The 9583-nt window shown below is 50.8% G+C and overlaps 1 long non-coding RNA gene across 1 annotated transcript; it reads right to left on the bottom strand.

Moving 5' to 3' along the window:
- Positions 1–2963: 2963 nt before the first annotated feature.
- On the bottom strand, positions 2964–8354 carry LOC119088407. Its single transcript, XR_005092078.1, has 2 exons — positions 8250–8354; positions 2964–3353 (listed from the first exon to the last, which is right to left on the bottom strand). It is a non-coding gene; the product is annotated as an uncharacterized LOC119088407 (long non-coding RNA).
- Positions 8355–9583: the final 1229 nt, after the last annotated feature.

The raw sequence follows: 9583 nt of genomic DNA, 5'->3' as shown, positions 1-9583 counted from the left end.
CATTGTCTCAGCCCTTTGAACACTTAGTCTCCACTTGGTGGCGCTGTGGGAGAGTTGTAGATGCTGCAGCTTTACTAGAGGAAGTATGTCGCTGGGGGCGGGCTTAGAAAGCAAAAAGCCTCACCTATTTCCAGTTTTCCTTTCTGCTTTGAGCTTGAAGCTCAAGATGTGAGCCCTCAGCTTCCTGCCCTGGCCACCATGTCTGCTGTCTGCTGCTGTCTCCCCCACTGTAGACTCTCACCCTCTGGAACCATGGCCCCAAATAAATAATTTCTTTTCTAAGACACCTTAGAAAAGGTCATGGTTGTTTATGGCAACCGAGTAGTAACTAATTCAGGGCTTAAACAGAGTGAGAGACGTTTCCTCCACAACAGTAGTATTTGAAAATGGGATAGAGTTCTGAGGATGTGGCTCAGTTGGTAGAGTGCTTGATTAGCATGCTTGAAGTCCTGGGTTCAATTCCCAGCACTTGAGTAGAGTGGCATAAGCTAACAATCTCAGCACTCAAGAGGCAGGAGGGTCTGCCTTAAGGTGATCTTTGGATAAATAGTGAGTTTAAGGGCAACCTGGGCTATGTGAGACAATCTTTTAAAAATGGAAAAAGATGAGATGGGATTTCCTAGTTTGGAGGACAGGAATAAACTCGTTCGCTCATCTGCTGACGTTTGCCAGCCAGCCAGTATTAACTGATGCCCAGGGAGTAAGCTAGACACCAGTGTATGCTCATAAAACAGACTGTGTGTGCTGCCCTCTCTTTCTCCTCTTCCCTTCCTTTCTCTCTTTTCACATGTGTATATGTGGTATGTGTGCACTTGTGTTCACAAGTATATGGGTACATGTATGTGCATGAGTATGTGCATGTGTCTGTGTATGTGGGTGAGTGTAGAGTGTGTGTGTGTGTAGTGTGTGTGTGTGAGTGTGTGTGGTGTGTGTGTGTGTGTGTGTATACAGAAGTAGAGGTTGACATCAGGTGCCTTCCTATATGCTCTCCACTTTCTTTACTGGGGCAAGGTCTTTCACTGAACTTGGAGCTCACCCATTTGGCCATCTAGCTAGCCAGCTTGCTCCAGCAATCCCATGTCCATCTCCTGACTGCTGGGATTACAGTCAGGCTGCCACACCTGTCTAGAGAAGCATTCTGCCCAGCTACCTCCACCCCTTGTTGGTAAGTGCATCTAGGCTGCTGCTGTCCTCTGTTGACATTTGAACCCAGCTTCTTGGTCTTCCAACATGGACAGGAGACTAGCAGATCTTCAGGACTCCTCCAGGCCTGTAGAGGTAGACTGAGACTGCTGAGATGTCCAGCAATGGGGATTCCAGCCTCTCCAGTTTTCAGTCAGCCATTGCTGGACTACCCAGCATGGATCATGTAAACCAACTGAATTATCCCATTTTAATATGTATTCATTCTATCAGTCCCATTCTTCTCCAGATGCTTGGCTGATAATCCAGCACTTCCTTGGTCCATCTGAGGTTTCTTTTCTTTCCCAGCCAAAGGAAGAGGGGATGCCAGTGGGAAGTTGAAAATCTGAACTTAATTACCAGTTTTACAAAACTCATCTCCAGCCTACACTGCGTGGGTTCAAGGACTTATCCAGGGCAGCGAATATGTGATGCATGATGAAGCTGAGTTTGGAGGCAGGGAAATAAATAGTCACTATTATGGAAGAGGCAGTTATCATGAGCCTATTTTTAATCTCCCCTTCCTTTTAAAATAATCGAGGCTGTCTTCTGAAGAGGAAGAATCCAGTCTTTGATATGAGGAAGGGTGCAAAGAGCTCTCCTCCCGTGGAAGATGCTAATGAGACGCCATTTATCCCACCTAACCTTCATTAACTGCATTAGTCTGCATTAACACCTTTTAAAACCTCTTTAAAGATGCATTCAATTCCCTTTCTTTAATCTCTCCTTTTCTAGGACTGTGGAATCATCTTGATCCTCATCTTCGTCTTTTCTTTGATGACAACTTTGGGTTTAATTTGTATGTGGAGATTGAAATGCAAATTTCCCATTACCCACAATCCCCTCCTACTTATGCTCTGCTGGGTAGTGGGAGCTGGGTTACTGGTAATACTTCATCCCAGCCTCCTCTCCTGCCCGAGGGTGGGTTGGGGGAGGGAGTTTGCTCAGGAAATCCCAGGCACTCAGGCCAAGTTATACACGGTGTCGAGTGCTGTGTCTCGATAAACTGCCCAGTGGCAGGGAAAGTTCCAGAGATGGCCTTGGAAGATGGCTCAGTGTATAAAAGCACTTGCTTTGTAAGCATGAGGACGGGAGTTTGAATCTCCAGCACCCATGGAAAAAGCTGGGCATGGCTGCATGTGTCTGCAACCCCAGCATTGGGGGTGGAGACAGGTGGAGCCTGAGAGAGCTTGTTGGCAGGATAACCTAGCTGAAAAGGCAAGCCACTGGGTCAGTGAGAGACTTGAGACAGTGAAGTGGAACACCATAGAGGAGGAAAGTCTATGTCCCTGCTCTGGCTTCCTCTTGCACACCTGCGCAGGCCACATACTCACATACAAAAACCATGAACACATCACACACACACACACACACACACACACACACACACACACACACCCTTCCCTTCATAAACATTCACCGCTGTTCACAATATCCCTAAATGCTGCGGGATGCAGAAGTATGAAATGGGAATTCAGCTGACTATGGCAAAGCAGTGGGAACAACAGCTCCAAGGTCCATCAACAGATGAATTGTATAAACAAATACGGAGTACTATTCGGCCTTCAGAAGGAATGAAATATGAGGTAAATGAAGTACAGCATGGAGGAACCTTGAAAGCACTGTTTGAAATGAAGGAAGCCAGGCACAAGAGTGGAATGTATGCACGATTCCACTTATGTGATTTGTCCTGAGTCCAAAGACAGAACAAAAAGAGAATAGTGGTTGATAGAAATGCTCTGGAAATATATAGCGGGATGGACACACAAAACTGAAAATACTTTGAATGCTACTAATACATTTAATATTTAAATTAAAAATACATTATTGAATGTCACAATATATTTATATTATAGTATAAAGCTATATTGGCTTTTCCGAAGGGAACTGTGTTTTCTCTCATGATCATCTGAACAGCAGACTAAAGGTTCTAGGCTACTGGGAGAGGAAGGGCAGAAGAGAGAGTCAGGGCACTCAGCCCTGGCAGGCCAGCTCCGCCCCTTCCAGGCAGGGTGCACGTGGGCCTTTGCCCTTCAAAATACTGGACAAATCAACTTCAAGAGAAAGGTTCATTTTGGCTCAGATTTTAGGGAACAGTCCATCACGGCGGCGGCGGGGCATGGCAGGCAGGACACTGCCGCAGGAGCTCGAGGCGGATGTTGCTGTTTTATCTGAAGTCAGGAAGAGAGTCAGAGTCAGCACTCAGCTAGCTTTCACCTTTCGCTTCCGTCCAGGACGGCAGCCCCTGGAATGGTGCCACCCGCGGTTAGGGCGGACCTTCCCACTCCTCACCACCGATCTAGAAACTCCCTCAACAGCTGTGACTAGAGGCAATTCTAGATCCTGGCAAACTGGCAGTATTAACCAGCCCAGGAGCCTCACTCATCGGCTCTGTAGAGAAGGGCTAAGGATGCCAAGCCCCACCTGGTCAGTGGAAGGGCGAGGGGAGGCCAGGGCTGATTTTCCCAGCATTCACTAGTGAAAACACGGTCTGCTTTCTCTCTCCATCAGCAAAGGTTATTTTCACTGTAAAACCTAGTTACAGAGAGAGGCTGCAGTGCAAACACATTTAATCTGAATATTAGAGGCTCTCAGGTCCAGGATATGTGGTGAAGTATATAGGAGAGGCAAAGGAAAATGAGGATTTAATTTTTTAGAATTATTTTTATTTATGTGTACACATGTGCCTGCTCGTCTAAGTGTGCACTGTGTGCATCCATACAGGTGCCAGAAGAGGGTGTTGGGTCCCCTGGAACTTGAGTTATGGGTGATTCTGACCCACCTGATATGGGTGCTGGGAACCGAACCTGAGTCCTCTGCAAAAGCTGCAAATAAGTGTTCTTAACTGCCAAGCCATGTTTCCAGCTCTGACTTGTAATTTATCTTATTTAGTGGTGCTGGGAATTGAACCCAGGGCCTTGTACATGCATGTCAGTCAAGTGCCCTACCAACGAGCAACATGCACAGCCCTGTTGTTTATGTATTTTTAATTTTTGAAGAAAGGTCCCACTGAACTGCCGGGCAAGGCTTCAGCTTATGGGTCTTCCTCCCTCAGCCCCACATGCCACCAGGATTGCAAATGAGAATTTCTAAAGGTGGAGGGAGTCGATGGCCATGCCACCCTGGACGTGCCCAGCCTCATCTGGAGGTGAAATGATGATGGCTATCGAGGCCTTTCTGAGGCATCTGTCCTTGTTCACAAGGATGGTTAATAAGGGTGATGCCCATGCAGGGTCCAGCTACGTGCTGTCCAGAAACATGGTAAGTTCTAGGTGGTAAGTTCTAGTGGTCTTTGGTGCAAGGCTGGGTTTTTCAGAGACCTTGCGATATTTTTTGTAATAGCATATGTGAGGGAGAACCACCTGCCCCCCAAGTCTTGTCCCCTCCCTCATATTGGGCTCAACCCAGAGAACTCCATTTTAGCTCTGACATCATTAGTGTGGGCAACTGAAGCCTCCTTCGGTGGACTCATGCAAAAGAAGCAACTTTATCAAGGACCACAAAAATGAAAGGAGGTTTTCCTTGATGAGGGCAGGACCCACAATGCCCCAGGCACGCTCCCCTCCAACCCCCACTTCCAAAGTGGCGATGGGGCATCAGCTCCACCCCAGCCCACCCCAGGCCACAGTGTGCCTCATAGTTCCGTTCTAGTCTACCAAGAATGTGCGTCTGCTTAGGTCAGCTAGGGATCCAAGTAAGTGTGTGCTTGTGTTTGCACACGTATTTGTGCGAGACCCTCCGCAGGCAAGTGGGGCCTTGGGCACCTTCATGATCCTGTAACCACAAGGGCTGTCTGGGAATGGGAGTGCCAGGTTGTCAGCCTGCGGTGCCTGTAACCCTGTCCTGGGGCTGGTGGTGACGAGCAGGATGTGAAGAAAGGAGACAGCCCTGGGAGGAAGCCCGTGGCTGCAAGCAGCAGCACTTTCTCTTCCTCTCTCTGACTGGAAGAGGCAGCTCCGAGCCTGGCCCTGCCCTGTGCCTGGGCTCACTCACTTCCCCTTTCACTCTTGCCTACAGCAAGCCTGCATAACTTCAAGTTTGCCTCCTCCGGGAAGTCTTCCGGGTCAGTCCCCTCCCCAGCTGTTTCCTCTTTAGGGTTTCTTTCTTTCTGGGCCACGGGCACGCCGCTAATGCCAGCGGGGTTGATCTTTCCCACGCACACTGTGACTTTTGTTTTGTGTTCTCTGAGGTCTCACCGAGGTGCCATGCATGGGCAGCCCTGCCACTATTACACAACACGATGTGCACAGAGGTGCCTGGAGTCCACACGGATTGTACGGGGACAGATGAACCCTGGGTGGAAGCTGGATAGAAAAGGACCCCGAGCCCTCAGCAGTCCCCATCACTCTTGCCCGGGTCCCCCAGAGTCCCTTGGCACTGCTAAGGCTGTCTGCATAGAGCAGAAGGGAGAGAGTCTCAGTCTAAAGTGCAGCAAAGGCAAGCACATGGCGGTCGCTCGGGAAGAACCGGCTCGTGTTAGTGCAGGGTCCACTGTGCTCTGCTCAGGGGTGAGCCAACTCCCACAGATGGCTCTGCTTTTGAATTGCTTTGCTTTCTTTACTGACAGGGTGGCTGGGGCAAGCCTTTAGCTCTGAGCTTCTTCAGACAAGAGCTAGGGAACATGAAAGCCGGTGGGCTGAAACTGCTGTGTGCTAAGTGGCTCGTGTGGCCTCCAGCGAGAGGGCAAGCTTGAGAGCTGACAGAAGTGTGAGGAGTCCGCCGGTGGAGAAGGCTCGCTTGCCTGGCTGCTGGCCCAGGGAGGAGGGGGGACGGTGGCTGTCCTCCCTCTGCTGCAGGCTGGGTGCCTGGGGAAGCCAACTCATGGGGTGAGCACAGTCTACATTCCTAGAAGGTTCATTTTTCCAGGCTTTGCCCTAAAACCAAATGTGCCAGAAAGGACTATTCAGGTTAAATTCTGGGGGCTTGCACAATTAGAGAGACTCTTCTAGTCAATGCTGCTCTTATGAGAACTTTCTTTAGGGGTGGGGTAGAGGGGGTGCTGACCAGGCTGTGTCTACCCCCTTCCTTCTAAAGTCCCAATGACTACCAAAGTTTAACTCACTAAAGCTCCCCGTGGTGAACTCACGAGTGAGTGGTTATTGGCAGGAGTGTGGGCCACTCTGAAGTCTTCACTTGGCATGGATGATGGCTTCCCCTTGGCTACACAGGTGAAGTTCCCTCCCCCTAGTCTTCCTCAGATTATAGATATTCCATCTCCTCCCCCAAGACCTAGAGGCCGCACGCACTTAGGGCAGAAGTGCAAATGGCTGGGAGCAGCGGCGAATACTCAGGTGAGGGTCCCATAACCCTCCAGGCTCTCTCCTGTGAGGGAACACAGACTAAACAAGCCCAACTGGGATGATCTTTTGCAAACAGGCACAGCTGAACTCATGAAGACCTCGGCTGTTTGGCCGGGAGAATGGTGCTGTACAATAGCAGCCTAAGAAAGTGTGTATGCATTTCCACCCATGCAAGTCTGAGTGAGATGAAGGGGCTGCTGGGATATAGATCCCAGGTACAGACTTACTGGATTCCAAGCCAAGAAACTGCTCACTAGGCCCCAGAGCTGCTCTCCGGGAAGGCTGTACTGTGTACTTCCGCGTTTCTGAGTCCCGGCTAGAATTGGAGCAGTTGGAGATACCCATATACAGCTCAAAGAAGGGCAGCCATGACGCTGGAACTAACCCACTCAAACCACCCCCTAACCTGGGGGAACCTTTTAAATGTGACGCAGGGTGTGTCAAGAAAGCACTGGTCTCCTCAAGTGTGGGAAGGAGGTCAGGTTAATTCCAGGTCTCAGTCAGCCCAGCGTTGTTCCCATGGTGATGTTGGCAGAGAGGGAGAGAGAGACGGGGGGAGGGGGGGAGAGAGAGAGAGAGAGAGAGAGAGAGAGAGAGAGAGAGAGAGAGAGAGAGAGAGAGAGAGAGAGAAGCCAGAGGCATCTGGAAGAGTCTGGAGCAAAGAAAGAAGTAGACTGAACACGGCCAGCAGACTGGACCTGGCCAGAGAGGTCAGGGTCTCAGCAAGAGAGAAGGGTAGAGAATGGAGAGAGCACAGTGAGAATGGTGGGTTATAAGGAAGGCGAGCAGCTTGGAGAGGGAAGGGCCAGGGGACACGTCGGGGCTTTGAAATATATAAGTACTTAACATCCCGAGGGAGCCTGGAGGCCACCATGTACTGTGATCCGCAACCGCTGGTGTATGTCAGTGGAGAGCATGAGGGAAATGACTCCTTCTGGCACATGGGAACTGGCTTCACACATTCCTGAGGAATGCTGGCTTTTATTTGGCCACCAGAAGCCCTCCTATAGTCCGGGCTGAGCTCATTTCTGGCTACTTGGACAGCCTTTTGGGCTTTGGAGTTTCCTCTGGGCCTGACAAGGGTCAGAAGACGACACTGTCCCTCAGTGCTACCCATCTTGTGTTTTGAGACAGGCTCTCTCACTAGCCTGGAACTCACCAAGTAGGCTAAGCTGGCTGGTCATCCAGCCCCCAGAGACCTACCTGCCTCCACTTCCCCAAGGCTAGAACTACAAGTTCATGCCCACCACTATACCCAGCTCTTTAGAATGTGGGTCCTGATTAAACTCAGGTCTTTGTGCTTGCCTTTGTGGACTGAGTATTCCCTGAGCCCCTTAATTTTCTTTGAAAAGAAAAGACTGTGTTTTGAGTGTAGTACTTTGTAGTTTCTTTCTTTTATGCATTGTGGAAACCCGATCTCTTTTCACTTGGGGAACCACAAGTTCACAGAAGCCTGCTAGGCATGGCAATTGAGCTGGTGTGTGTGTGTGTGTGTGTGTGTGTGTGTGTGTGAGAGAGAGAGAGAGAGAGAGAGAGAGAGAGAGAGGGAGCCCACACCTTCGGGGTCCACCTGTCCATTGTGCTGTAGTGTTGTGATGGTTATACTTTAGGAACCATGTACCTAGGGCCAGGACAGCAGAGGACAGAGGTGGGAGTCTTCCAAGTCTCAGGGCAGTGCTGACGGTGGTAGTGACCGGGCTAGGCAGGAAGAGGGCACTGTGGACTCAACAACAAGCTTTGAAACTTTGGGTAGGGCCAGCCACTCACCTTCAAGGAGTCACATTAGACCAACCCACTCGGCTGGCTGGCTACACACTGCCAAGGCATCTCAGCCGCAAGCTCTACCGTCCGTTGAGTGGTTGGTTGCTAGGACCCTTCACAGCCGTGCCCCCAAAGGTTCCGTGTTCTATCATTTCTGTTTCATAGGTGGAAACTCTGAGGTTCAGCAGAGATAGCCAAGTCACCCACGGCTAACATCATCAAGTTAGCAAAGGGCAGAGCTGACGAGGCCAACCACACCAGTGACCCCAAAGCCCAGGCCACAAGCCACTTCTCTGTGCTGGCCCAGACCTGAGCTGAGCGCTCAGGGTGCTTCCCACAGAGGGGAGGTTTTGCATGGCGGCTGACACCTGCCAACTCTACCTAGGTGTCAATTGCCATTTCACAAGCAAGTTCTGCTCCGGTTTCTGCCCAAGGGCCACTAGGCCTGACCAGGATGTGGGAATTTATCATCGGGTTCCATCTGTCACACATGCACACGCCTGCGATTGCTGGGTAGGGTGAGGTAAGCAGCCTGTGGGTCTGAGCCCAGCCCTAGGCTGGTGAGCGTTGTTCTTGGCTTACCTTACGTGTGGGTACTTCCGGCTCATCTGCAGGCTGAGGCGGATGATGTGACAGGGTCTCTGCTCCAGCCTGGAGAGAGGTGGAGCCTTTCACCCAGGACAGCTTCCTCATATATGCCTAAGGGTCCCCTAGCCATGGGGTGCTGTAACCAGAGACTGGTGTGTTTGACACCAGGGGGCCGTGGGTATGGATGGAGTGCCCTTTGGGAGAATGGGGAAGCCATGGTTAGATCTTGTCAATCTGAGCTTCCTGCCCCTCCCCCACGTGGGCAACAGAACCAAGCTGCTGGAATCAAATGAGCCAGAAGAGGAAGTTTTAGATGACTGTCTGGTGTCTTCATTTTACAGATCAGGAAACTGAGGTTTGAGGGCAGCTGTGACTCATGGTAGGTGATAAGTCACCGAGGGTGGAGATGAGCAAGCTCCTGAGCCCTCACAGCCCCCCCCCCCCCCCCGGCAGAAACACAGCCTTCCCTGAGGGGGCCCCAGGGTCTGTTCTATGGCATCATCGGAGTCCATTCTCCCCTCCCGCCGTCCGCTCCTACCCTGGAGGCAGCTCCACCTACAGGCCAAAGCATGCATTGCTCTTGGCCAGGAGGCTGCTTGCTCTTACCCTGGCCTGGGCCACCTTAATTCCCTTGTAATGGCTCATGTCCAGGTGGCTGGCCTCTTGGGTGCCTGCTTATCTTCTATTACCTGGAAATTTTCTATTGCTTCTCTAGTAAGTATACTCCAGTTTCCTGCTGGGAATGGTCCCTG

Source organism: Peromyscus leucopus, chromosome 7, assembly GCF_004664715.2.
Source record: "Peromyscus leucopus breed LL Stock chromosome 7, UCI_PerLeu_2.1, whole genome shotgun sequence".
Classification (NCBI taxonomy): domain Eukaryota; kingdom Metazoa; phylum Chordata; class Mammalia; order Rodentia; family Cricetidae; genus Peromyscus; species Peromyscus leucopus.
This window is presented reverse-complemented; position numbering and strand designations above follow the sequence as displayed.